Source organism: Pinus tabuliformis, chromosome 7, assembly GCF_031772625.1.
Source record: "Pinus tabuliformis cultivar Carrire ecotype Pingquan chromosome 7, CPIR1, whole genome shotgun sequence".
NCBI classification, from domain to species: domain Eukaryota; kingdom Viridiplantae; phylum Streptophyta; class Pinopsida; order Pinales; family Pinaceae; genus Pinus; species Pinus tabuliformis.
In genome coordinates this window covers 1,888,183,540-1,888,211,410 of record NC_142293.1, presented here as the reverse complement: position 1 = coordinate 1,888,211,410, position 27,871 = coordinate 1,888,183,540, and positions in this window count along the sequence as shown.

Below are 27,871 nucleotides of genomic sequence, written 5' to 3'. Positions count from 1 at the left end.
ACCTAGACCTCTATTGTGAGCGTTATGTTACAATGCGTTGTTAGATTCATTCAATATATTTTAAGTTGATCTTGTTTATCAGTTTGTCTTTCAGGATCACCACGAGATGTATTGGTACAAATTCCTAAATGCAGCTAAAATGATAAGCAAGCTTTCACTATCTTTTTAACTTTGAAAATCCTAGCTACTGAAGGGAGAGAAAAACAATATCTTTCCACACAGAGCACAAAGCACAAACTAATGCACTTTCTCCTAGATCAGACACTCAAACTTATCAAAATGAAAATGCAAGATGCATGTATTTCTTTTTGTTATCCTTAATGTTGATGCTAACAAAAGGAAAACTGTTGTATGACTTTCGAATTCAATTTGAAGCGTAAACAAACAAGTATTGTCTAAATGAAAAGACGCTTTACAGGTACTTGCTTTACACTAAAAATATATGAATTCAAACCATAAAGTGAAAACAAACCAACTTAAACAGCTATGAATAGTAATAACACTAACTCATAAGATCGCAATCTAAGAGGTCACAGCTACTAGGTTCGCTTTTCACTATGGGAAATTGTAACTGAAACAAGAAATACTGAAAGAACGTTTACAATTTCATCACACAACTGAGGCGGAATAATGTCAAGGAGATGAGGTCTACAGCAAATACAATAACCAGCAATCAATCAGCCAAAAACAAGTGCAAACAGGGCCAAGACACAAGGGAAGAGCTGAGCTAGCCTAAGGCCAACTGGACCAGCGCAGGCACTGGTCTGCCAGTTTCACTCTCAGCGCAGTTCCCGAAGGGACTACCTGCGCTGTAATGCAGACTGCCTGTGGACAGCCTGCACTGACTTACGAGAGTTACGTCTGCTAACAATTCCGGGTCATAAAAAGCTCAAAAATGTACTGTTTTGACTGAAATAAAATGCTATGGGTTAAGTACAGGTAAAGGGATGATCAAGAGGATAAAGATCTATCACAAAGAGTAAAGATCTATCTGTAGATTAGCTCTTTAAATCTTGAAGTTGCTCAGCAAGGAGCAAGAGTAGCAAACCGTCTACTTCGCTTTTGATATAGTCAAAAGCTTTTCGATTCGGTACTCGGTTCTTCAAGATATAAATAGCAAAATACTACAAATAACAACAACAAGATACTAGGTTCTCCCCAGTGGAGTCGCCAGTTTGTTGTGGGGAAAAGTATCCGATGCGGATGACCCTAACCCTTTCTAGAAGTGATAGACTCTAGCAACAACTGAATGATAAAGTTTTCATGTTCTTCTTTATGATCATACAGATAGAATGGAAAGAGGGTCAACCAACCTGGTGTCTTGCGCTTGATTGATCCTTATCCTTCTTCCTTTGTATCCTGCTCCCAGCTCTTTGCTCTCCAAGCCGATCCAGCTACACACAAGACCTGCACAACAAGAGAGAGCAAACTACCAGATACAAGCACTCATAATCAAAGCATGGATTAGATTGCATCAAATACACATGTAAACACAAAGCATCTATGTAAAACAAGTATATAGGAGAACATGCAAACTTTATTGATAGAAAGTAACAGGGTTCCAGAGGAAGTTACAACCAATGATGTTGGCTCCAATCCAGCAGCACCTCCTCGGCAGCAAGAACTCTCTTCTTCACCTCTAGTAAAACAATCACCCAATGATCCTGGCAGTATACCAACAGCACCTCCTTGCTTATACAAAAATTCCAGCCTCCCTAGCTCTCATAGAAGAGCTCTATATATAGGGTAGAAGAGGAAAGGATGAGTCATCTTGAGACTGACATGAAGCTGCCTTGTGTCCTCTCCATCTTCAGTTAATCTTCAGTTCCTGTGTCCACTTGGAGATCCTTGCTTACACATGGTGATCAAGCACCTCTTACTCATCACAGGGCGAATCTCATGAACCAAGTGTCAGTTTGGAAGCTTCCTGGGCAATTGACACCTTGCAGGATGACTGTGCCACTTGGCCAATCTCGCCCAGCGCAGGTAGCCTTCATTGTTTTTGACTTCCAGCGCAGGTACAGAGTGGGACAGTTGCAATACAGCGCAGAAGCTCAGTTAAGCAGCTGACATGATAAAAAATAAGCCTGTTCTGAAGTGTTTTCAGGTGGAGAACTGATTGGAAGTGCTGTTGATTGATGACCTTGTTCTTTTAGGGGTAAGAACAACATGTTTAGGGACTGAGGATCCCTGTAATTATCGACATTCCATGCTCCTTGACGCGAGGCACAAAAATGTCTATAACAGTAGGGGGTGATGATGAGCCTTATAAATGGGTAATTATATGGGCTCATTTTACCTCCTCACCTAGTCAAATCAACCATTATCTTAGCTTATTGTATGATTTTCTGATTATATTTATGCTTATAGAGTGAGTTGAATTAGTTATTGTGCCATGTGGTCTAACATGTATTTAATGCAAATTATTGATGGATTTCAAGGTCAAAGTCAAGGATCCAGTGGAAAAATGGTAGAAATAACTCGAACTGGATAGAGTATAGGAATTATAGGAGGGAATCCCCCTCATTTATTACTCCTCACTTCGAATTCCCCTTCATTCATCTCAGAGTACAAGCAACTGAATCATTCACTAGAAGGCAACCGAGCAAGTGAAGGATGATTGATGATTATCTCAAGTTTTGTAAGCCAAGCCTCATGTTGATGCCCCGAAATTCGTTGCAACAACATCGGGGAAACCACCAGGTCCAGACCTTAGTGCAGCTCCTTTCCCGTTTGGGATAGTGGCTCCGACTGGGGATAATGGGACCAATTTCCCAAGAATTATAAGTAAACGGGATGGATGAATGATTTACGATATAAGGTGGTAATAAGTGAACAACTAAACTATAAGAGAATTATAATAACTATAATCTAATCCCGGGACTTATCGATTTGTAGAGTGCAGCGTTTGATAATCTGTGCTTAATGGCAGGCATATAGATGACTCTAACACTAAAGCATAGATGTTTAAACCATTTAAGATTGCTTTGCATAATTAGTTATGCAGAGCGATGATAGCGAATTACTACACTTAGTCATTTATATCATTGCTACACGCATGAGTAAAAGAGATAACAAATCACAAAACATTCAATAGTGATATGAAATGAAGATTTGTTGTTATATTGCATACATGTATTCAACAATAGCAAAGATAATAACACAGCAATTCATATAATAGAAAAGAGCACAGATACAGATAATAGTACCATGTAAGCTGTTTGATCAATCCAGTATATTAATCACTATGTCGCGGTCCTTCCTTCAAACCAGAAAGCATTCCAAACAAGTGACAGTAGTGCACAATTGCATAAAACATCCTTCTAAGCAAAATTAAGAACCATTGGTCGAGTTTTACAAAAGGATATAGACTGAAGCACAATAGTGCAAACTTCAACCTTTAAGTCTTTTACAAGATTTTACGAACCTTTCCAAAACAATGAAAGGGTCTATAAATACTATGCTAATCTAAATATCTAAATATCTAAAAAACTGAAAAGCTACTAAATTGGCATTAACAAATATCATCTTCTTTTCTGGCGATCTGGTAGTCGGCGGCGATGCTTCATTCAGAGGTCTCTTTGCCTTTACTCCTTCGCTGACATATCGCCAACATTGGCTCTACTTCTGGTGGAGTGTTGAGACGCGAAGTTAGCTGGGCATCATATGTGGCATCTTGAATGTCGGAAATCAGGTATCGGAGGGCATCTATTAAACAGTTAAGAGCCGACCTTTGAGAGTGTGGTTTAATCAGAAAGAGCCAGTATGCGTCGGCGGTTAAAGTATTTACTCCGGCGATTAACCATCCTTGTTTCTCCAGATCAGGGTAATTTCTCTGCTCCAGCATGTTTGCTGTTGTTATGCTTCCAGGTGTGCACTGGGAAATCATGTTTTCCAGATAGAGTGTGTCGTTGACTAGATTGATCATGTTGCTGGCAATCATCTTACATCTTGAGGCTACCCTTTTCGCTTTCATTACCTGAGTGTTCCATTCCATGAAGAGTATGTCCTTGTACGTTACATGGATTCGAGACAAATTTGCCGCTTTCCCTTCTGGAGTGTCTTGCCACTCAATATATTCAGATATGTCATCTTCGGCCTGATCTAGCTTATTCCTGGCCTTTTCTATTTGCTCACACACTACTGTAGATGTTTCACATAATGACTCAGCGTCAGTAAGTTGTCGGCACAAGAGTCGGATCTGAGATATTAATGCGCCATTTATTCGAGCTTCCTCTGCTCTGAAATCATCAATACTCTGGGCGTCCTTGATACCTTCGAGCTGTGCCGATAGCTGAGCTATTTGCTCATCTTTAGATTTTATCATCAGCTCATTTGATGCTTTTAACTATGACAATGCCTCTGATAATTCTTTTGCCTTCTGAACCTCACTTTGGTCTATCCTCTGTTTTTCAATTTGCAGCTGTTGGGTTAACAAATTGTTTTCTTGCTGTTGAACCAGCAACTGCTCTTCTACCTGTGCTGCCTTGTTTTTCGCCTCAATTACTTCTGCCTGCAATGCATATATTTCATGATCTTTAGTCTTCAACAGAAGACTTACCTCTAATGCTTTGTCAATAGTCGCTGCCGAATAAGCTCCCGCAAATTGCGACCACTTAGTCAGATCATCGGAGGGGTCCAATTTCCCCTTCCAGACCACATTGCCCGTGACTGTTTGCTCGGGAGAAATAGAAGGTTGATCAAGCCTTCGTCTTTTCCTAGAGCGCCTAACAACGGCTCTATGCTTTGGGCTGTAGAAAATATCTAGGGGAGGAATTTCTTCCACCTGGAGATCAATTTGATCAGACGGGTCTTGAGTGATTACCTCGACATCCTGTGAAATGGGTGGGCCGTTGGTTCCTTCTAGAACCTGAAAAGAAGTAGTATCAGGAGCATTTCTTGTTTTAGAGGTGTCAGAGTCTTTGGAGGCTTCCTTACCACTGATAATGGAATCGAATTGGTTCCATTCCTTAATCAATTCAGGATCGGTGGAGGTTTGCTCATGTTGCTCTGTGTGGGCTTTGCTCTGTTCTTTTTCTTGTTCAATCCTCTGTTGTTCCTCAAATGCCTTCCGCTGCTGCTCCTCCTGTGCTCTCCGCTGTTGCTCCTCCTTTGCTTTCCGCTGCTGCTCCTCCTGTGCTCTCCGCTGCTGCTCCTCCAATTCCCTTTTCTGCCTATCTTCCAGTTATTTCTTTGTTTTCTCTTCTTCTTCCTTCTTCCTCTGTTCCTCTATCTCTTTCTGTTTTCTTTGCTCTTGATCCTTTTGTGCCTTTTGCTGCCTTTCTATCTGCTCCCTTTTATGCTTCTCTGCCTGCAGCTTGTTTTACCTTTCCTCCTGTTGTTTATCATACTCTTTAATTGTAACAGGAGGTGGATGTATCTGCTGCTGACCAGGCTCGCTTGAGGAAGATGATGGGGTTGTGGATAATAAATCTAGAGGCAAAGTTTGCAACCTTTGCTTTCTAAGTTTATTAAATTCAGTTAACTCCACATCTTCGTATCTCATTTAGGCAAGCTGTTTGGTTTGGCTTATTGAATCGGCACCTGTGAACAGGTCATCAAACTGATCTTCTTGATGGAGAATCTTTGACAGTTTGGCTTGTTCCAGGGCAATGAAAGCAGTCTTGTTCGGATCATAGAGTCTGTTTGGGATAGTGGCCAGGGATATCATTTGGAGTTTTGTTGCTTCTTTTTCTGCATGTTTGTAATTCTGCAGCGTATAAACTCCAATTCTTAAAGGAAAAGAGGGCCATCCTCTCTTCTTCTCATCTTTGAGAGTTTGTGTGACACCCTCAGACATAATCTGGTAGGAGATTTCCCGGGCTAACAATTTGTCTGGGATGTATAGAGGGAGAACGTGCGGCCTAGCTTTGCTTCCAAAAACTCTAATATAGGTAAAATGCTCTTCCCCGAACCAATGCGCTACGGCTGGTAAGTCACAAGAAGCTTCATAGGAAATTCTTGGGATGGGTCTGTCGAAAATAGAATAGTGAATGGGCACCATGAAACCATTGCGAATTTGATACAAATGGTCCTTGTAAGAGGGCTTCCACAATTTCCGATGGTACAAATGAATGGGTGTTGGATCATGGGTGGTCCATCTCCAACCGAGGACAGGAAACTCAGAATTAAAACACAGGGTATCCATAATTTAAGCAGAGTAATAAAATGGTGGGATTTTCCTTTCGGTGACTCTGGTTTTGGCCCTAAATTCACGAACAGCTATGACCAACTTATCAGACAGAATAGTGGCCCAATCCATAATTGTACTATTGACAGTCGCTTCCACTAGGGGAACCATGTCAATATGGATATTAGCAGAGTCATGTAATCCCCACAATCTACACATCATAATTCCAGCGTAGCAATAGGGAGAAGCCAAAGAAGCATTGGAGTACTTACTCGAACTTTCATGCTTGTGTTTGGCTGGGTTCTGCCTCCAATCTCGAAGGGGTTCGGATGGTGATTCATTCATGTTCGTGAACTTCTCCACAAAGGTTCTGTTATAGACTAGCTTAGGTTCAGGCAAATGATACATTCGCCTCAGGTCATCAGGCTTGAATGACCCGAAAATCCTTCCATCCCTTGTATGAAACGTTCTATCAGTGAGGGTAATTTCCTCAATTGCCTAGCGTACCACATCAGTGTAAGGTAGGACCTGCTCTCTGGCTGCTATTCTGTGCAAAAAGGAGTCGGCCAAGTCTTTGAGAGTTGCCTTAGACTTCCTTTGTTCATCCACACTAGCCTCAGTCACTGTCTTTTCCGGTTGCTCGGCCTCTAACAGATTATAGGTACCCTGCCATGTAGTGCTAGGAAGACCAGTGCATGTAGTATCTGAGATTAGGCCTTTCTTCGAAACTATAGCAGCTTGACCTGCGACAGGTGTTACAGTAGAACCCGCAGCCTTCTTGAATTTCTTTCCCATCATGTTCAGGCTTCTCTCGATAGCTAAATTCTACTCAAATGCAAGAGAAATCGTTACAAGGAAATAACAACGACAATCCATAACGGGATAGATATATTACTTGAAGCGTGGAAAGATTAATTCTAAAAGTGGCTGCGGATCTAATGATTTGAGAAGGCACCGCAGATGCAATGATGGTGATTTTACAGCCTGCAGCTCCATAAATGACCATTACTTCGTTATTAAACCGAATGACCCCTTAAAGCGTGCAATAGATTTTTCAAAGGTCTAATCATAAGTGTTCGTTAAATCGAAGGGGCAAAGTTTTAAATACGCATGCATTACCTTATCCCTGCATTTAACGGCATTTTGAAATCTGTGTTTTTTATCAATCAGATTTAAATATAACTTTAAAGCTTTGAAACAATCACCTTTTAGGAATTTTGGTCATCATTAAGTGTCATCGCATCGCATCAGGGGTGTGAGTGATACTACCATTTGGGAGAGATCTTGGCGAATGCCGATTGCGACATTGCATCAGATTAGCGCGCGAACACATTCCTAGATGTATATCAAATGATTTGCCGACTACCGATAGCGATATCACATCGCATCAGGGAAAATAGCTGAGCGTCTTATGAAAATGTATGGGATTCTGCCGACTACCGATAGCGATATCGCATCGGGTCGGGGCTTAAATCATTTTTTTACAAGAGGTAGCGTCGATAGCCGATCGCCGATATCACGTCGCATCGGGGTGTAAGATATGTGCTTTTTTTGTGTGTGCATTGAATACCGCCGATCGCCGATAGCGATATCGCATCGGAAAGGACCAAGGTGACATGCGATCTTGCGATTGATTTTTTGAACTTAACCAAAAATTGCTTGATATTTATTCAAAAAGGCTTTTATTCACAAATTCATTTGATTATCATACCTTTTTCGAACAAATTCATTAATGCCAATTAAATTTTAAAAGGGACCCATTTCATATGTTAATTGTTTGTGATTAAAAATGTTATGAAATGGGGGGTTGTTGTAGGGCACAACACCTCCCTAATTTTAAGGAAGTTGTTGGTAGCTTCATTTGTATAAGTAGAGAGGCCTAGGACCTCACTAGGGTCGGATTTTTGTGCTTATGTAAACTCTTCTCAAATTTCGAGCTTATTATTTTGTGACAGTTTCATGTAATCTTGCTATTGTTTTAAAAATAAAGATGGAATCCTTTTTGAGCTAGCAGTGAGTTACCTGAGAGTGTTGAAGCTCTTCGCTTAGGGCCCAATCCAACCAGCCAAGCTCCTCTTTACTTGTATTTATATGCCTTGTTTCAGTTCGTAGATTAGTTTTTTGTTAGTTGTATTTCTCTTATGGTTAAGAATAGGTTGATTTTGATGATTTAGTAGTTTGCTTCCATTTGTGCTTTCTATAGTAGGTTAAGCAGTGATAAAGAGAATATTCAAAAGGCTAGAAACCGTTCCTTAGCCTCTCTTCCTCCATCTAGGACCATGATTTGAGGCAAAGACTGTCTTGCTGCCCCAAAAACACAATTTTTCCTCATTCATAGGAAATCTAGTGATTGAAACTTTTTGGTAGGATAATAGTCTAGTTCTGCTTTGCTTTAGATCTTCTTCATCATGCTCAGTTCCTCATTTACAATAGTATTCTTCTACGTTTTCCTTTCGTGAAGCATTTCTCAACATTTCCTTCCATAGATCATAGTTTAGACTATTTTGATGCAAAACTTTGTTTTTCTATATGCACTTATTTCATTGCTTGCTTGATCTTATTGGTTGAGTGTTAGTTACTTTACAACAGATCTCTTCTAGTAGTAGGTTAGTTTATCATCCATCCCATCCTCCATCTAATCCATGCTCTACAGGTTGCCCAAACATCACCTCAATTCTACCTTAGTTTCTTGTATTTTCCATAGGACTTCTTCCTCTCTTCTTGAGAAAACCCAATCATATTTCTCTCTCCTGGTGGTTCATGGTAGAACTCAGGCACCCAAACACATCATTCCAACCTTCGTCCACCTTTAAAACCCACTCTCACACAATCAAAATAGTGAAAACTACTCTCGGCCTCCTCAAGTAGGCCTCGGGTAGTTGCCCTATTTTCCTCCTGTAGATTTCGTGTGTCCTCTTGTAGATTTTCCTGTAGCCTTTCTTTTGAAGGACGAGTGTGGGAAAAGCCTCCAGAGGGCCACCTCATACCTTCTAGGACACATCCACAGCATCCTACATCCTCTCAACTCCCAAAACCACCCATCAACGCCACCTACTCGCTGCCACATTCACACAGAATAAATTACATGCATGTCAAATTCACATAAAAATACATAAAAATCCAAAAATATATTATTGCTTATTTACTTCCAAAAATAGCTTAGTTAGATATTGTTTACTTCCTTGAGTAGGTAATGGCATTCCTCTTTTGGTTTTCATAGTGATTTCAGCAAAAGTAGAATTAGTTAGTTAATTAGGGTTCACCAGGTTTGCTTTAAATTTCAGTCTTTATCCTTTCTACAGTTAGAATAGCATCTGTAGAATAATCTTTCTCTCATTTCATCACATATAGAGCTTCTTCTGGAATCCCTAGAAGTTGGCTTGAGCTCCTAGTGATCTTGCACCGACTGACCAAGTGACAACCTGGAGCGAGAACTAGTACTTGTGCATACAACACCGACGCTTCCAAGTTTGTTACAAACTACCAGGTTGATAAGAGTAAAGTAGGGAGCCCAAGAGTTGCAGCATTATTGTTGTAATACTGGTGCTCATCAGTCATGTATTGCAAATAAATGTAAAAGTGATGATGTGTTTCCCATCTCTTAAAAATGCAACGATGATGTTTGTGGCCTTTTATTATGAGTATTTGAGGTATTGGTTTCTATTATGAAATCCTTGGCCAAAGAGTGTGTTATATAAACTCTTGGAAAGTGAGGGTTTATTTGTGTCATGTATGGTTTGTATATAATTGCAAAGGATGTACCCGTTTGTGTGGAGGAGGTCGAAAGTGTGGCTTGGTGAGGATAAAGGCAATGTGTTGGATATGTTAATACTTTAGGTGGAGTACATTCATTTTGGATTAAAAGGAATGCATCTGAGTAAAGCTTAGTGGATGGAGAAATTAAAAGTGAGGGAGCAATTTCCTCACTTTCCAATTGACTAAAATGGCTTTTGGAGGTCCAAAATCTCTTATTGGGGAGGATTCATGCAGGTGGATCTCTAAAAATGTACCAATGGCATGGTAAAAATTCTCAAAAATTAACGTGGCATAATCGGGACAAACTCAACATTGGATTGAAATTCTCATCATTTTGATTCTAATGATGCAAACAAAACTCGAATCTGAGCTCATATGAAGAAGTTAGAGCAATTCAAAGATCAAATTTGACATGGACAGGTGGGAGGAGAAGATGATGTGGTAGAACTCCCTACGAATGGGGAAGCAAAAAGTGAAAGGTTGCCATTGGTCCCACATTTCTCTTATCAAAAAAGTTAGAGGTCATTGGTTTCAAATTGTCCTTTCGCAAGAAAAGATGAGTTGTGATAATCGCATATTGCAATCGCAAAAGGTAAGTGTTTACGAATCAGCCCTTGCAGGATCCATGTTTCTATTGCGATATTGCATGTCGCAGAGCAGAGGTGGATTAGGTATCTACGACTCAGCCCCCAAGAGTGAAGACTACGATGTGATGATTGCAATCACACATTGCAAAGGAAAGGCAGTACATAATCAACCCTTGGAGGTTAGGGTTGCGATTGTGATATCACAATCACATATTGCACACGCCGCATGCATGGACCATAAGATCTGCAGGTTCCATCGATTTGCAATTTGTAATATGGTGTATTAGCACTAATGAATTATGGTTCTCTGTTCATAGAACTATTGGTCCATTAAATCCATTAGTTTAAGGAGTTAAGCGTCGATTCTCTGTGTTTAAGCCATCGATTTAGGGAATTAATGAGCGGTTAAGAAGATAAGTAAGAAATAGTCCATGGAACTATTTTTTGGGTATTTTTACTATGTTTAGTAGGGTTGTACCTCTGCACTATTTTGGGACCGAAAATCCTTGTCTTTGAAACAAAACCACCTACTATACTTGTCGTTTATTGAGAACTGCGTGGGGATTGATGAGTTAGTCACGAACTTATATAATGGACTATGCGCACTGGGAAAAGGGGAGACCGACATAATAATTCAGAAGATCAGTGTCTACATTAGTGAGCTAACCTCCCAGCAGGTCGGGACATCACCTTAAGCAGTAGGGAGTATCCGAGAAGGTGCAGAAAGCCCGATTATCCCAATCGGGTGTTTGGATATGCGTTTTTGCATGATTTTTTCATAGGATTCAGGTGGTACTATCTATCTCTGAAGCCGGGCTTTCCATTCTTTGTCCATCTTCCAGCTTGGAGGTTTAAGGATTGTAAATGAATGTTTCTTGTACTTTTATCTCTTTTTATGCCAATTAATGAAAGGAATCCTCCCCACTATTGAGAAGGGCCCACACATGTAGTCGAAATTGGATGAACTCTGTAATCAAATCTTTGTGTGATGGTTTTATGCTTATCTTGTTAATTCCGCATTGTTTTATGTGCTTTTAACTTCCAAGGTTAATAAGGTCTCTTTGATGTAATTGTGATGAATCTATAAGTAAATGATATTGGATCACTCACTAAAGGATTAAGAAACGCTTTGTAATTTTGTGTTTTTTTGCGAGAACAATTTATCCGTAATACAATGATACATTGCAAAATGTGCCTTCAGAAACTTTGTGATGTCAACCAAGTGATCATATATCTCTCAGGAATTTTATGTGGTGATTTGTTTAATTTTCACTTTTACATGTGTTCTTTCGTTTGACACTAGCTACAAAAGAACAAGTCTTACGGAACTTTGGAACAATATTTGTTTTGTAAATAAGATAGGGATAGTTAGGGCATTGTTTGAATGAAATATTGTCCTCTATGCCCAACACAACCCTTCTCTTAGTTTATCATCCAAAAGAACAAGATCTTTGTAACATATATTTGGAGTTATTTGTATTTCAAAGTATTACTCTCATTCAAAAGTATTATTTCAGAAGTTTAAAGATTATTTTCCATAGGTTTTATGGTTCGTTAATGTCCTAAACTCTACACATGCAACATTAGTGTCTTTCAAGTTTATGCCCCCAAATTGATGATTTAATGTGACAGATTTAAGTTAATTAACTGATTGACATGATTTTCATAATTATAGGCAAGAATATGAGTGAGTTTATAAGGGGGTATGAACCCCCTCCCATATGGTACTAAAATGATCATTGAACCAAGAGAGAAACTGAGGATGTATATAGGAGTTTGTTCTGCATTTTATCAAATGGAGGGTATTATGAGCTCAATGTCTCAATGTCTCAAGTAATTATCTTTTCCTAGCTTGGATTTTTTGCTTGGTTTCTAGGTTGAAGTGAGGACAGTTGGTATTCCTCTACTCCAAAAGGAATAGCTGTGTTACTTTTACTATTTGGAATGCTATTTTAGTTTAAGGATCTAATCTATGGTGACATAGTTTGTGATACACACTTTTGAGTGAGTTAATTTTGATTTTCTAGTGATGGGAGGCTTGATTTCTCTAGTAAGATACCGACCATTTATAAGATGAAATCGAATGAGGTAGCCTCAAAAGTTAGATCTCTGAAAAAAAAGGATAATGGGCTCTAAGAATATAATTCATGTGCCTAGAGCTGAGAAGGAGGCCATAGACGTAGAAAATAACTTCCATAAAAGGTTCCTTCAACTAGCTAAATTGGAAGCTGAAAAAAATGGTTAAGGAAAAAGGAAGCAATTGTACTAATAGTAAAATCCTGGAAGGATTGGATGGACACGTTAAAGACTTGGTATATTCTTAGCCCTTGGAAAATATTTTTCTTAGAGTAGAAAACACTTAGTATATTTTCAAAACTCTTATTACTCAACCTCTAAAAAACAACAGGGAATACTCGTGGGACATTCTCCATGTCATCAAGATCTTAGAGGGAAATGTTGAAGCATCAATATGTAAAGAAATCTTTATAAAAGGTATAATGGTTTCTCAAATGAAAGATGGAGATGAAATCAAGTTCGAGAGAGAGAATTAGTGTATTTTGTAGGGAACAGAAGTGAATCCCACCATCCTTGAGGAAAACCTAAAACCTTTGGATCTAAATAAACCAAGAAGTGTGATTATAAGGAGCTAGTTGATCAACATATTGAAGACAATGCACCATGAGTCATAGATTGATGTTTATATTGTCATGTTATGATATTTTTCATGCACAAATATAAGATATTATCTTAATATTCTATTTTGTTATTTATAATGGCATGTAAAAAAATATGCATGAACTCTTTGTATATGATATAAACGATATACCAAAATTCAGGTCACAACTACGTATGTACATTACTAATTGCTTCGGGTAAAAGAAAATTTGGAACCTATGACCATCATGAAAAATAAAGGAGAAATATATCTAGTTTATATTGAATTTCATTTTCATAAACAAATCTATCTTAATTCACTCAAATAGGGAGGAAGTTGATGGGACTTTTATGTAGTTTCTTCATGTTTTCTGTTCATGGATCTTAGCTTAGTTATAGCTTTTTCTAGTTTTTCTCCATCATCATACCTTATTTTATGGGTGTATGCCATGCTTTTTTTGGTTATGGGTTAAATCTTTAGATAGAATAGTAGAAAGGTTGATTTTTTCCCATTGGCCTAGGTACTACTATAGAAATAAACCATATATAAAGACACATTTTTCAAAGGTCTCACATGATTAGTATGATGCACTATCATTGGCATTTGGCATTGGTCTTAGCTTTCCACAGAAATAAAATCAAGAAGTGAAACTACATTTTCATCAAGACATCTCATTCATTATAATGGATGAATATTGAAGAACAAGGTTGTCAACATGAACACTTGTTTTCATTTCTGTAGTAAGCATATGTGTTCATGGATAGAATTGACCCATAGACATTAGGAAGTAAACATATATGTTAATGAAGAGGAAGGGCCCATATCCTAGCGAAGTAAACATTGAAGACGATCTATGATAGTAACAAGCTACAAAAAGAGAGAGGTCAAGAATAAATCAACCAAATCAACCCAAAGTAGGTGCAACCAGGATGGAGTGAGCTAGCTTCCAAAATAGGAAAAGGATAAAGAACAAGAGCAGGGTTAACTTCATCTTACTCCTTGTTTTTTATTACTACTAAGTAAAGAATAAATAAATGAGGAGATGATAATTACATAATCATCGAATAGGTGAGAGATTACAAACTAATTCCCTAGATTTAAAAGGAGCTCGTTGGAGTATCAACCGAAGGGGAAACCATGGTTAATAAGTTGAAAAACATTAGGTTAATTCAAAAATAATTGGAGAAATTACAACAGTTACAAATAGGCAGTCTTGAATTACAGTTGAAGTCCCAGTGCCCATCCAAATCTCCACAAGCCTGAATGGTGTATTGACTGTGATAATCAAAACATGCCTAAATTGCTAGTATGGGTGCCAAGTTCCAGCTCTGTGCATGGTATGTTGTTGTAAAATCATGGAACAATATGTGTTAAAAATGAAATCTGTCATTTTATCATCCAAAACGATCTCACAATATAAATTGTGATTAGGTAACTAGGTGTGTCATAAAGCTCGCATCAAAATTTCCTAGGGCTAGGCTTCTAAACATTCAATAGTGAACTAGTGGAGACAAGCACACCTGAGTAAAGGAACCATGAATGGTGGAAACATGCATGTATTACGAGATGACAGAAGTTTGTTATGGTAGGAGAAGTAGAGTTTAGAATAATATTACCTACTCCCTTACAATGCTCAAGTTCTTCTCATTCCATCTGTAAAAAAATTCGGTCTTCTTGAAGATTATTTAGATGGAGAATTCAGATCAGAAGGGCACTGTGGAGATGGTGAGGGATAACAATGGTCTAGACCAAGTCTTATCGAGGGTGTTAACACCTAGGTTGTTCCCTATGACTCCCAAGGGAATACGGCCGGGGTAACCATTAACCAATCTTTTGATCACTGTTTCTAGCCAAACTGTGATCAGAGAGGGCTCTCTCTTTATGATTTGTATCTGTTTATGATAGGGTTTTAGGATAGGTATTATGCACAGGTTTTGTTTATGTTTTGGTTGAAGAGTTTCTTTCAGGTCTCTGTGGTGTAGGTTTCAAAGAGTCACTGTATCATTGGGCAATGGAGTCTGTAGCTGTAGGTGTCTAGAAACCTTGAGATGAATTTGTGAAACTTATAGGGCCATTTGGGTGCTTCATAGAACAAATTTTTGATTAATAACATGAACCGGTAAGACAAGTAGTGAAAGCATTTAAGAATTCTCACTAAAGTGTTTAAGTATTTCTACTAAACTGATTATGAGAAATGGATAGATGTCTCAGGGGCAAACTGAATCCCTGGGAATATCTATCACTGTAAGAGATACAATTTTAAAGTGTAGCAATTAAGAATTACACTCCTGTCACTGTGTGTGAAGAAAACATGGATAATAGCTTAGTTTGAGTTCAGGGTAATCAGTGATTAAATCCTGGAACTATTCTTCTACTTTGCTATTAAGTGTAAAACATTTAAACAATAAAAGAGAACAAAAGACTCGAAAACATGAAATGCAGAGATTTAAGAAAAACTTATTGTTTTATGAAACACTCTGGAATCCTGCAACATTCACCATTCATCACAACGCATCAAGGTACACCAAGCTTTGGAAATTCCATTCTCCTTTTGTATTATTTCTCCGAGAATTCTACAGCAAGTGAGATCTCCAAAAGGAAAATTACAACAACCCCTTAAGCTTTTGTGAGGGGTGAATATATACTTACGATTGTTTACAAAAATATCTGAGTCCTAAGTTATCTCAGACTTTAATATTCTCACCAAATTTGAGATATTATTATCAGAAATTTATTACAGCATTGAATGCAAAATAAAGGCGTCTTAATGTTCTGTCAGAAGATATTTTAGCCTTTGAGAGCTGCTGAGTCGGTTGAGATACTTTGATTAGATGCTGGAAAACCCGACTTTATGGCTTGTGCGCTGTATTTTGGGTCTGCTACCTTGTGATGCTGATTGCTGCTGTGGTGAGTAAATAGTCCTGTTGAGTAGGCTCAGCATCTGTCCTGTCCTTGCGCATTTATCCACCAACGATCTGCCTGTGTATGACTGCTCAAAAACTGGAGAAAATTAGCGCTACAGGTTCTGGCCTGATAAGATTACCTGTGTCAAATTCCTCCATACTTCCTGTGTGGGCAATTGGTGTCTTATGATTGCCTCCAAAGTTTCATCTGCTTCTGTATACTTAAAGAAATTTGGTGGTGTATCAAACAGGTGATCAATTTCATTCATAATGAAAAACAGGCTATCCACCCTGTCATACAAATTCTGCCCTGATGCTAGCCCTGTTTGTGCTGAGATACTGGGCTGTTTTGCAATTTGTGCTGCAGCATGGGCATCAATCCTTTTGATGTAATTTTCTAGGGTAAGCAGCCTTCCTACACTGCTTAATATGGTGGGGAGGCCTATGTTTTGTAATGCCACAAATTTATCCAGGAATTTGTTGATCTCGGTCTGCATATCCTGGGTTCTTCTCTCCAGCGTTCCAACTAGGTTCCTTAGTGTCAGGACTCTTTTAGCTATTGAAATTGTTTCAGTCCTGTTAGTAATTCCCATGGTAGCTAGTTGAGAGCTAGTTTTGTTATTCAAAATATTGATCATTCTGCTGGCAGCATCTGGCATGTGGCCAAGGCTTTCTCTGGCTCTGTGTATTTCCTTGTTTGCCTTGGTAATGAGTACTATTTGCTCATCCATAGTCTCAATATACTGCCACTGATTGGTGATGGACCGACCAATGTTACCCCAGAGGACTGCTTTTAGTTCTGCTGTTAGTTTTTCTAGTGCAAGCTCTTTTTCTAGTTCAGCTATTCTCTTTTTTAGAGCTTTTACCTCTCTTTCCTTTGCTGCCTCATTCTGCTTGCTTTTGTCAAATTTTTCATTCACCTTAGCCAAAGATTTTTTGGCTTCATCAAGCTCCTTCATTTGTGATTCAAGAACTTGGATCTCAGCTTGCAACTTCTGCATATCCAGACTAGGAGTCTGTTCTGTTGGTGTAGTTGTTGCTGTAGATGGTGCTGTAGTTCCTGTCTGCTGAGGAGGAGGAGTAGTTGTTGGAGGGACTTCCTCAAGATTGATTATCACAGGAGGAGGCTGGGAGGGTTGGCCCTCTTCTTTTTGCTTCAGTGCTGCTTGTAGTGCTGCCTTTGCAGCTTCTGATTGTCCTAGTTGGTCCTGAGTCCGGACTAGCTCCTTGTACAGGGATACCATTATATCTGTGGCATCCTTTTCCTGCCTTTGCTGGGCAACCTCGTCTCTTTGCGGATGGATGGTAGTTGGGAGCTTGATTTTCTTTCTTAAGGCCGCCATGTCTGCATCCCTTATCTTTAAGAGTTCTTGGATACCTTTAACATCTTTAGGATCATGTCCTATTTCTATAATTACATCTTCCAAGGACTTGATCCTGTTGTCCTTGGCTTGTGATGATGCTCTCTCCAATTCCAGCTGAGAGGCTGTGTTGTCAAGGCTGCTCTTCAATTTTTAATTCTCCAATGTTTCATCTGCCAAGGAGGCATACACCATTTCACCGGTTTGTTTATGCAGTTCGATCTTATCCATAGGGTGTATGTCTTTAGCCAGAACCTCCGTGTTGGTTCTTAGATAGTCTGAGGTAGATTGAGGATGCAGCGTTGTGGGCATAAAGTGACTCATGATCATCTTGCCTTCACTTACATCAAAGGCAGACATGAGTCTTTGCTGATTGGTAGGAGCCAGGTTCAGCAAGTGATTGTACAGTTGTACTTTAATAGGATCACTCCTCCTCTTAATGTCAATAAATTGCTGTTTGATGCTTGACTGTCCTTCTCTGTGCTGGCTGGAGGAGCTGACCTCTCCTCCTATAGCTCTATCATGTTCATGCTGAAATGAACTGGCTGAAACTTCTCCACTGGGTGGGCCCATGCCCATTGCTTGCCTCACTGCTATATCATCCTCTTGAGAGTCATTTAGTCTTTGTCTTTTCTCTCCCCGATTGATGGATGAAGTCAGGGGAGTCTCTCTATCTCTTTTCCTGGTCAAGTCCTCCTTTTGTGGGGTTTGTAGGACCGAGGTATCAACAGTAGTTTCTGTCCTAGGAGGCACCACTGTTTGAGCCTGTTGCTCAGTGGAGCTTGGAGCATCAATCACTTTTTCTTGCTGCAAGGGCTGCTGTTCACTAAACTGTTCTTCTTCTTTTTGTTGCCCTTGTTCCTGCTGCTCCATCTCTTCTTGCTGCTGTAGCAATGTATCCACTTGTTCTTCTGTCAATGGAGGTGGCTGTTCCACCTGTTTCCCTTTATCTTTGCTTGCTGACTGTGGTGCTTTCTCGGTAGTTTGCTGATGTGTTGCTGATGATGTAGCAGCTGCTCCAATCTGTTTTTTGTATGAGAGAGGCACCTGTCCACACATTTCTAAGTCAGCTTCCTTTTGCATATTTCTAGCCTCTCTCTCAAGTAGCTCCTCATTAGAAATTTCCTCTTCTAGGGTACCCTCTTCCCAATTTGATGCATTCGCATATTGTTCAATCTCGGGTTGTCTCTTGTGTGCATAGCTACCCAATTTATATTTTATCCTCCTGAGGGAGACAAAATGATTGGGGTCATAAGGTATCCATTCAAAGCTGGTTTGTAGTCTAAGCCCCTCCAGGATATTGTCTGCCTCCTTCCACCCCTCCTCTTTTCTGTTATATAGGAAAGGACCAAGCTGGCTCCTTACCTTTAGCTGTGATTTCTTGTTTTTGCTCTGAAAATGGAGGTAGTCTGAGTTCCCAAACTGTCTGAAATATTCCAAGTCAAAGAGCCTCATGGGGACATACCTTGGCAACCTAAAAGGGTTCAACTCACAGCCATATATCCTGATGACTGTGTGGTTTTGGTAGAGGTACCAATTACCAATGCTGTAGGACTTATTCAAATGGAGAATTCTCCTCATGTCATCAGTCAGTCTAGGAGGAGGAGTACCTTGCAACACTGTTAGGGCTGGATAAATGAATAAATCAATGAACTCACAATATGTATAAGGTGATACAGAGGTATGATGAAAAACAGAGGTCCAGAACACAACTGACCTTGGACTTCCCTGGGCATTGAGTGGCTTCAAAGGAACAGAGAAGGTGGCTGGCTGGTAAAACAGGAATAAGTGGTATATATATGAGGTATACCTGAATAGTCTTTCCCTCCTCAAGTTCATAAACTGCTCATGGATTTTCTCTGCAATGTAGGTTGCATAGTCATAGTGCACAGCTGGGGTTTTACCAGGAGAGAATAGAGACAGCATTGCCATTATGCTGTCATCCACATCCTCCATTCCCTTGAATCCTAGGACATAACTGATTAAATCCACCAACATCCTGCCCAATTCATTCAAATATTGATACCCAATAGGAGGGGTTCTGACTGATTCAGAGCCTGGTTTGACAAACAATTGATTGATTTTGATGATCTGGTCACTTGACAGCTTGCTCCCTTTGTTTATCAAATTCTGCATATAGAGGGGGGTCAATTGCTTGGCAGTATGGAAGTGCAGCATTCCATTTATACTCTCTGGGGTAATCTGGAACAGGACTGAGCCTGTGGGACTGATGACAGCTCTTTGGCTTGGGTCATAGCATTCTTGACAGCTGTATATCAACTCTGGCATAGGATTTACTTGGGGGAGGTTGTAGATGGGCAAGTTTGAGTCCCAAATTCCCAGGATGTCTGCCCCACTCAGGTGCTGGGCTTTCAACTCATTCAGCATCTGGATATTGTATTTGGAGCCCATAAGGAACCAGTCCAGCATCTGATAATCCATGTCTCCCAGGGCTTTCCATGCTAATTCCTGGTGAGGAGCATTGAGGGGCTTGATATTCAGAGCAATGGGAGTCTCCATGATTCTTCAAAGTGCAACAATTGTAGTAAAAATTGATGTAAAAGCACCAGCACAGAACATAAGTGCTTTTTGTAGAAATAGTTTTGAAGTTTAAGTATCAGAGGAGGAGTTTATACAGCAGCAATTGAAATACTGCTTATATTAGGAGTCAAGGTTACTGTGGGTCTCACTATGTCCTCTTTCAACGGGTGAATTGAGGCTAACAAGGAATTTGCCGGGAATACGCAGTGAATGTTGTTTTTGAGCGAAATTACAGGTATTATGGCTCGGCTGGTGTTTTTAGACTTCACAGTTGCAAATGTGGACGTGCAGAGGGAAATTGCCGGTGTAAATATAGTTTCTAAGGTGTCCTTAGCTCTCTGAGTAACTTTAATTTGAATAACAGGCGTATGGAGGGAAACAAACGGTAAATACATGTTAATTGACGAAGAGAGGTCGCATGGGCGTGCACGGTTGGAGCTGTGGAGGTCGCCTTGGTTAATTGAGCAGGTTGGCGAAAATTTGGTAGTAAACAGTCATGTAGAGGAAACAGTAGAGTAGCGCGCAAAAATGGGAAAAATAGACGTTTTTGGCTTAATATGGGCTTTTTTTATGATTTTGGCGCTTTTTAGTGATGACGTCAACATGACGTCATTGGTGGGTCAAGGTCACGTGACGTCAGCTGACGTCATCGGGTGACATGGCAGTATACTGTTGGTCCATGAGGGATGGTGAGGTGGCAGCCAAGTCAGCGGCGAGGTGGACAAATAGTAGTGACAGGGCAAGCGGATGTGACGTGGCGATATATAGTTTGAAAAGGTTGGCGGTTAGGACCGTAGCGGTTACGGTTAAGGATAGCCGCTACGGTCTCTCGGGGCGGTCTGGGTACGGCGCCGAAAGTGTCAGGCCTGGCTCTGAGAGTCTTCATTGCTTGACGCGTGGTCTACCCGTGACGTGACGCAACGTCACTTTCTCGGGCGGTAAAGGACGGCTGCGGGGGCTGCTCCGATATTGCTGTGGATCGTCGGATTATTAAGATCTGATCCGACGATGGGCGGAGCACCAACATGCTCAGGTTATATGCGCGGCGGAAAACTTTAGGTTGCGGGTTTTTTAATGGTTTTTCAATGTTTTCTATTTAAAACAAACAATGCGCTAACCTTTTGGAAATGTGCAAGAGGCGGGTTTTTAGACTTTGGGAAATTTTTGCAAAGGTTTTGAGGGTAAAAGAGGGTTTATAAGGGCCTTTTTTAATGCAAATGGTGTTTCGAGGAGCAAGTTAGCTTGTAGCAAGGGGGAATGGGATGTGATAGGTTCACCAAGGTAACCAGAGGTCACTTTGGTTCCTTTTGAAGAAAATATGGCTATAATGCCAAAGGGAGGAGTATTTATAGAATTTGGGGCTTTATACACCATAGTGTTAATATTATTAGGGGAAAAGGTAAGATAGGGGAGCTATATAGTAGAATTAGAGATTAATATGAATGAGGGGGGGAGATGAGGGGGATCTCACTGAGTTCATGTGAGACTGCTTTAGTTTAGGGGCTAGATCACAATGAAAAGTTTAGACAAGAAATGTGGTTTCTGAATGAACTAGAACCACCCTAAAACCATGATCTGTCCATAAATTTCAGCTGAAAGGGAATGTTAGTAATGAGATGAAGGGGGAAAGGGAGGTTAGTCATGCTCCTTGCTGCAATTTGATGGTTTTAACCACTTTGTTCATTGATGGATTTTTCCTTGGCAAAACACCTTTTGACATATGTGCAATGGTGAAAATAGCCTTTCTGCAACCACACTACCTACCCCAGCTATTCTCCTAGCATTTTTTGTTTCTCCATGGAGGGTGCACTTGGACTTGCAAACCCTTGCTTGCCTTTTCTTTTCTTTGGCTTTTTCTTTTTTCTTTTCTATCTACTTCTACCCTTATCTCTTCCAAGGTCCCAGATTGAGCTGTTGGGAACCCTTTCTTCTCTACCTGAACTACTTGTCTGCCAAGATTAAGCTGTTTGGACAGACTTCTTTCTCTATTCTACAACTCAAAATTGAAACATGGCATGATCCAGTTTAAACTGTTGGATCATCCATAAAATTAAAATAAGGTCCTCAACATTTGAAACTATTTACACACCTCTTGTTCTCTAGGAAATATGGGATCTTTGTGCTACCAAAGCAGAGCATATTTGGATTTTCCTTGGCCAATCATGAAATATGAAACCTATTGGTATAGGTATCCAACAGTGGCTCCACATGGGGATGGTTTTTCTTTGAAAGGCCAAGAACAACAGGTCAGATTGCCTTGTTCTTTGACTGCCCACCTTAATCTTTGAAATCTTCTGCATTGGTATGTCAAAATTGTGTTCTTCTTTCCTGGGAGACCTCTGATTCTATTTGCCTCTTGCTGGTTGGTGAATCACTTGGAAAACTGTATTTTACAATCTAAAACAGAAAATAATATGTACATCTGCATATATACAATGAATCCTTGGACTCCACTCATGGTGAATAGTCAAAGTAGTGCTTCAGCATCCTGCCATTGACAGGACCTTCATCCAAGTCAGTTTCAGTCAGACTTTTGAGGAAGTAGGTGTTATTACCTTGCACTGCTTGGACAGCAAATGGTCCTTTCCATAAAGAGTCAAACTTTCCATGTTTCCCTTTCTCTTCTCTTCTTGCATCCCACTTTAAAACTTTGTCCCCTACATTGAAATCTTCTACTTTGGTTCTTCTATCAAAGGCCTTTTTCAGTTTCTCTTGTAGTATCTGCACTCTGCTGAAAACTTGTTCTTTGGTCTGCTGTAGGCAAATTATCTGATTAATCCTTCTTTGCATGTCATTTGGCTCTGCTTGGCTTTCTTGCAGAAGTTTCATTACCGGCACTCCTAGTGATGAAGGAAATTTGGCTTCTAATCCATAGACTAACTCATATGGGCTGGTCCCAATTGATCTTTTAGTTGTTAGTCTGTCTGCCCATAAAGCATTTACTAGTTTCTTATGCCAGTTCTTTTTGTTCTCTTCCAGCACTTTCTTTATGATATTTATTAAACTTTTGTTTGATGATTCAGCAAGGCCATTTCCTTGAGGATAGTAAGCAGTAGAATGGCCCAAAGTGATGTGAAATTTATGGCAGAAGTTCACCATTTTCTTGGATCTGAAAGCAGCAGCATTGTCTGTTATTATATTGTCTCGGTAGCCAAATCTAGCCAGTATATTGTTTTCTAAAAACTGAATGATTACTGAATCATTTGCTTGTCTGCATGGGGCAGCTTCAATCCACTTTGTGAAGTAGTCTGTTGCTGTCAAAATCCATCTGTGTTGCCCTGAAGATGAGGGATGAATTTCCCCAATGAAATCCAAGCCCCATTGTTGGAAAGGTCTCTCTGTTGCAATGGGCTTCAAAGGAAGTGGCAGCAACTGTCTTTTGCCTTCAAACATTTGGCATTTGTGGCATGAAGCTGTAAATTTCTTAACATCAGAGAACATGGTGGGCCAGTAATAACCAGCCCTCAATATCTTGTCCACAGTGGACTTCTAGTACAAATGTCCACCACAGTCTCCAGCATGGAATTCTTGCATGATATTGTTAGTTTCACTCTCCATTAGGCAGTGCAGCAATATACCTTCATGGTTTTTCCAAAGTAGATTTCCATCCATCACACAAAATCTAGATGTTTTCATTTTTAGGAACCTACACTTAGTTCTGGACAGTCCTGGGGGAGAACACAGGTTTTGTAATACATAATAGATATCAGAGTACCAAGGAGATTGTTCAAAGGCTACATTGATCTTTGGAGTCGCCAACTCTGTTTCACTGTCCAGTTGGTTGATATCTAAGGCTTGGAAATTTGCTTCTGTCATTAATTTGGCCAAACCTTGCCCTTTTATTAGCTTTGTGGGTTTTATTTCAATGTCAAATTCTAGTATGTTGGCAATCCATTTTCCTCTCCTACCCTCTAAGTTTTCTTGGGTGAGAATGTCTTTGACAATAGGACTTGGTACATAAGCCACCACATGGGAGTAAAGGATGTAAATCCTAAAGTCTTTAATAGCTTTGATCAAAGCATAGGCTTGTTTCTCCATTATTTGGTACTTTAGAGGGGCATCTCTAAGAGCTCTACTGAAGAAGGCAATAGGCTTCTCATTCCCTTGGTCATCTTTCTGTAATAGAACAGCAGCAATAGTATGCTGGGAAGCAAAATAGAAGATGATAAAGTCTCTGTCAAACTGAGGATTAGTTAACACTGGGGTTCGAGTTAAGGCCAATTTTATACTTTCAAAGGCTTTCTTTGCTTCAACAGTCCATTTGACTTTTGAATCTTTCTTTAGCATATTGTTTAGTAATCTGATTAATTCTGCTAAATTCGGGATAAACCTTCTTAAAAAGTTGATTTTCCCTAAGAATCCTTGCAACTCCTTGACATTCCTTGGGTGAGGCATTTGTAGGATAGCTTGTATCCTATCTGGGTCAATTCTTATGCCATCCTTTGAAATAATATGTCCCAAGAGTTTCCCTTCCTCCAAACCAAATAATGACTTCTTGGGGTTTAAGGAAATACCATATTTCCTGCATGTTATGAAAATCTGTCTCAAATGTTTCAAATGTTCTTGGTCAGATTTTGAAAAGGGTGTGAGATCATCTAAGTAAATGACCAAGAAGTCATGAATCTCTTTTGCAAAAGCAATGTCCATTGCTCTTTGAAATGTTGCCCCTGCGTTTTTCAATCCAAACGACATTTTCACATACTTAAAAGTTCCCCATGGGGTTGTAAATGCAGTTTTGTCTTGATCATCAGGGTGTACTAGGATTTGATTGAAACCTGAGAATCCATCAAGCAATGATATCCTTGAAGCCCCTACTACTCTTTGGAGAATGTGATCCATTTTGGGTAAAGGGTAGTTATCTTTGAGTGATACTTGATTCAAATTCCTTAAGTCTACACAAAGTCTAATCTCACCAGTTTTCTTTCTTGTAGGGACCAAATTTGAAATCCACTCGGAGAACCTAATTGGTGCTATGATACCAGCTTTGAACATTTTATGCAATTCCTTTTCAATGGAAGGAAGGAGCACAGGATTAATCCTTCTTAATTTCTGTTTAAATGGTTTTTGATTAGGCTTGAGGGGAATGGTGTGCTGGATAACAGAGGTATCATAGGACTTTAGATCCTCATAGCCCCAAGCAAAAACATCTTGAAACTCTTTAAAGAGGTCAATGTATTTGGGCTTTTGATCAGGGGGCAAAGAAGCAGATAGTTTTATTATTTTGGGCTTGTCAATAGTACCAATGTTGCATTCTTCAACTGCTGCATCTAATGGCTGCATCTTTGGCTTCCTAGGGACATCATTTGAATCAAAAATGTCCTCTAGTGGGGTGAGGCCCACTGGAAGGAAGTTGTCTTTGAGTTGTATGATTTCAGCTTCAGCGCTGCTCATCTCTTCACAGTCAATTTGTTTAATTTGCTGAATGTTTTCATTGTTGAAAATGGTTGGACTCAGTAGTTGTTTTGCTGTCCTAGGTGACATTGGGTGAGCAGACTGTTGGAACTGTATTTGTGATGGACATGCTCCATCAAGTATTTGTGATTGACTTGCTGACTCAAGCATTTGTGATTGAATTGCTCCATCAATGTCAATATTTAATCCTGTGAACTCTTGTTGCAAGGTTAAAAAATTGTTTATTTGCATGTCATCCTCAAATACTTGCCATTCTTTGACATTGTTCGGAATAGAGGGTCTGTATTTGACCTCGGCTGTGAAACGGTTATTGGGTTCTAGTGGGAATTTGAAGGTACTGGCAAATGTTGCCAAGCTGTGTGCATGGAGATTGTGGCCCCTTGAAATTTTTGTAATAATAACGTCAGAGAAGGTCTCTAACATTTCAATTACTGCAGATCTGTAGGACCTCAATCTTTTGTCATTGGTGACAAAATTCCCTTTTACTTGTTGAATTACTAGATCAGAGTCCCCCTTGATGGAGAGCCTAGGTGCTTGTAATGATTTTGCAATCTTGAGGCCTAGTAGCAGAGCTTCATATTCTTCCATGTTGTTAGTGCATCTAAAGTTCAATCTGTAAGCCCTGCCTTCTGCGTAGCCCTTTTCTTGGTTGTGTATCCATACTCCATCTCCTGCCCCTAACTTGTTAACTGAGCCATCAAATTCTAGGACCCAGAGGGTATCTTGCTGAGCAGGAGATTTAGAATTTTGTTCATGGGATGGCAATGTGAGCAGGAGATGAGGTTTCTTTTCCCATTTGTTTTCTAGAACGAGTTCATCACTTGTCTGAGAATCTTTGACAAGTAAAGGACGGACAATGTGTATTGTTGGACTGATTGATGTTTCACAGGGGTTACTTGTTTGATCAATGTTTTGTTCTAGCATGAGTTTTGCGGTCCTAATGTCATTGTTTGAGAGGCTTGTGCTGTCATTAAAGAGGATGAAGGAGTCTATATCTGAATGAACAACATATATTGGAAAATTTTGAGGTTTTTCTTCACTACTGACCATATACTTCATGAGTGTTTCCCTGTAAAGTCTTTTTGGTTGCCCAAAAACAGAGATAGTTGCATATGACATGTCTAATTGCAGGGAGCCTTGGAGCTTGGCTCCCCATGACCTTGATAACAGCATCCCATATTTAGGTGGGATATCAGCGACTACAACATCCATTAGAATGGTTTTGTTGGGAAATTGGACCAGGGACACACATAGATCCTTTATTAGGCCCAAACATTTGACTTGGCTAGAATCAAAGGAAAACAGGTCTTTGTACGGTCTTGTAATATCCAAGTTCAATCTTTCCATGACAGCTTTTGGCATCAGGTTGTGAGAGGCGCCTGAGTCGAACATTGCATTATGCAGTATTTTATCATGTATATGCAAGCTGACATAAAACGGTAACACCCCTGTGACTACTGTTTTTCCATCTACCTCTGGGCCAAACAGTAATTCCGGAGTGTCATCTAGCACATTTACATCATCTTTGCTATTGGTGAGTTGTAGGGATTTCTTTATCTGTTGCTTGTATATGTCATGCTTGGCTAGCTCTGAGAGAGGAATTGCTACCTTTAACTTGCCAATCTCTGTACCTAGGTCAAAAGGCTTGTCAACTTGGGTTTTGGAGTCACGGGTAACTGTCCTTTCTCTGTTCATTAAATCTTCTTGTTGGATTTCATCTTGACTTTGAAACCTGCCCCTTGTACTTATGTCTTGAGCGGTGATATTTGGATTGGGGTGAGAGGACGAAGTTGCCATGGGCTTTTGTAGTGGGGATAGTAGTTCAGTAACCTCCTCAACTACAATTTCTTCTGCAGGCAAGTTTATGTTGTCATTAGGTTCTGTGACCATGGTTTCTTTAGACCTCTGTTTATCCTTTATCTTGTCGGGCTGATTTGCATTCACAGTCCTACTCCTCAGTTTATACTGTTTATGGACTTCATAGACAGCAGTATCATATCCTTGTTTAAAGTCAAAGGATTCCCCTGATTTAGTTTGGAATGTTTTGCTTTCATCCTCCTCATGGTCTTCTTGTGTTAAGAATACATGGCTTTTACCATCCAGACCCATTAAGTTAATTTCAGGATCTTCATTGAGTTACTTGGCTGTGGAAGTTTCTGCATAGTTTTCTTGAAAAGGGGGTCTAATGTCTTGGTCAGCACTTGTCTTTCCTATATTTGGGTTCTGAGTTCTCCTAAAATTCGGGTTTCTAGGAGGGTTGCTTTGTGATGCCTCCCATGATGATTTTCTTTCAACTGATTCCACTCTTTCACCCAATCTCTTCATGCTGTTTAGTATTGCATCAAGCTTTTGGTCGAAACCCGAGGGTTCTTCTTTGAAGCCAGTCTTCTTTTCTAACCTTGCCCTGTTCCTCTTGGCAATTAGGTTAGCCTCTACAGTGACTGCAACCCTTTGGGCTTCTGCAAGGGTTGGAGGATCTCTTTCTTTCAACTGATAGGCCATATCAAAATCAAAACCATCAGGGA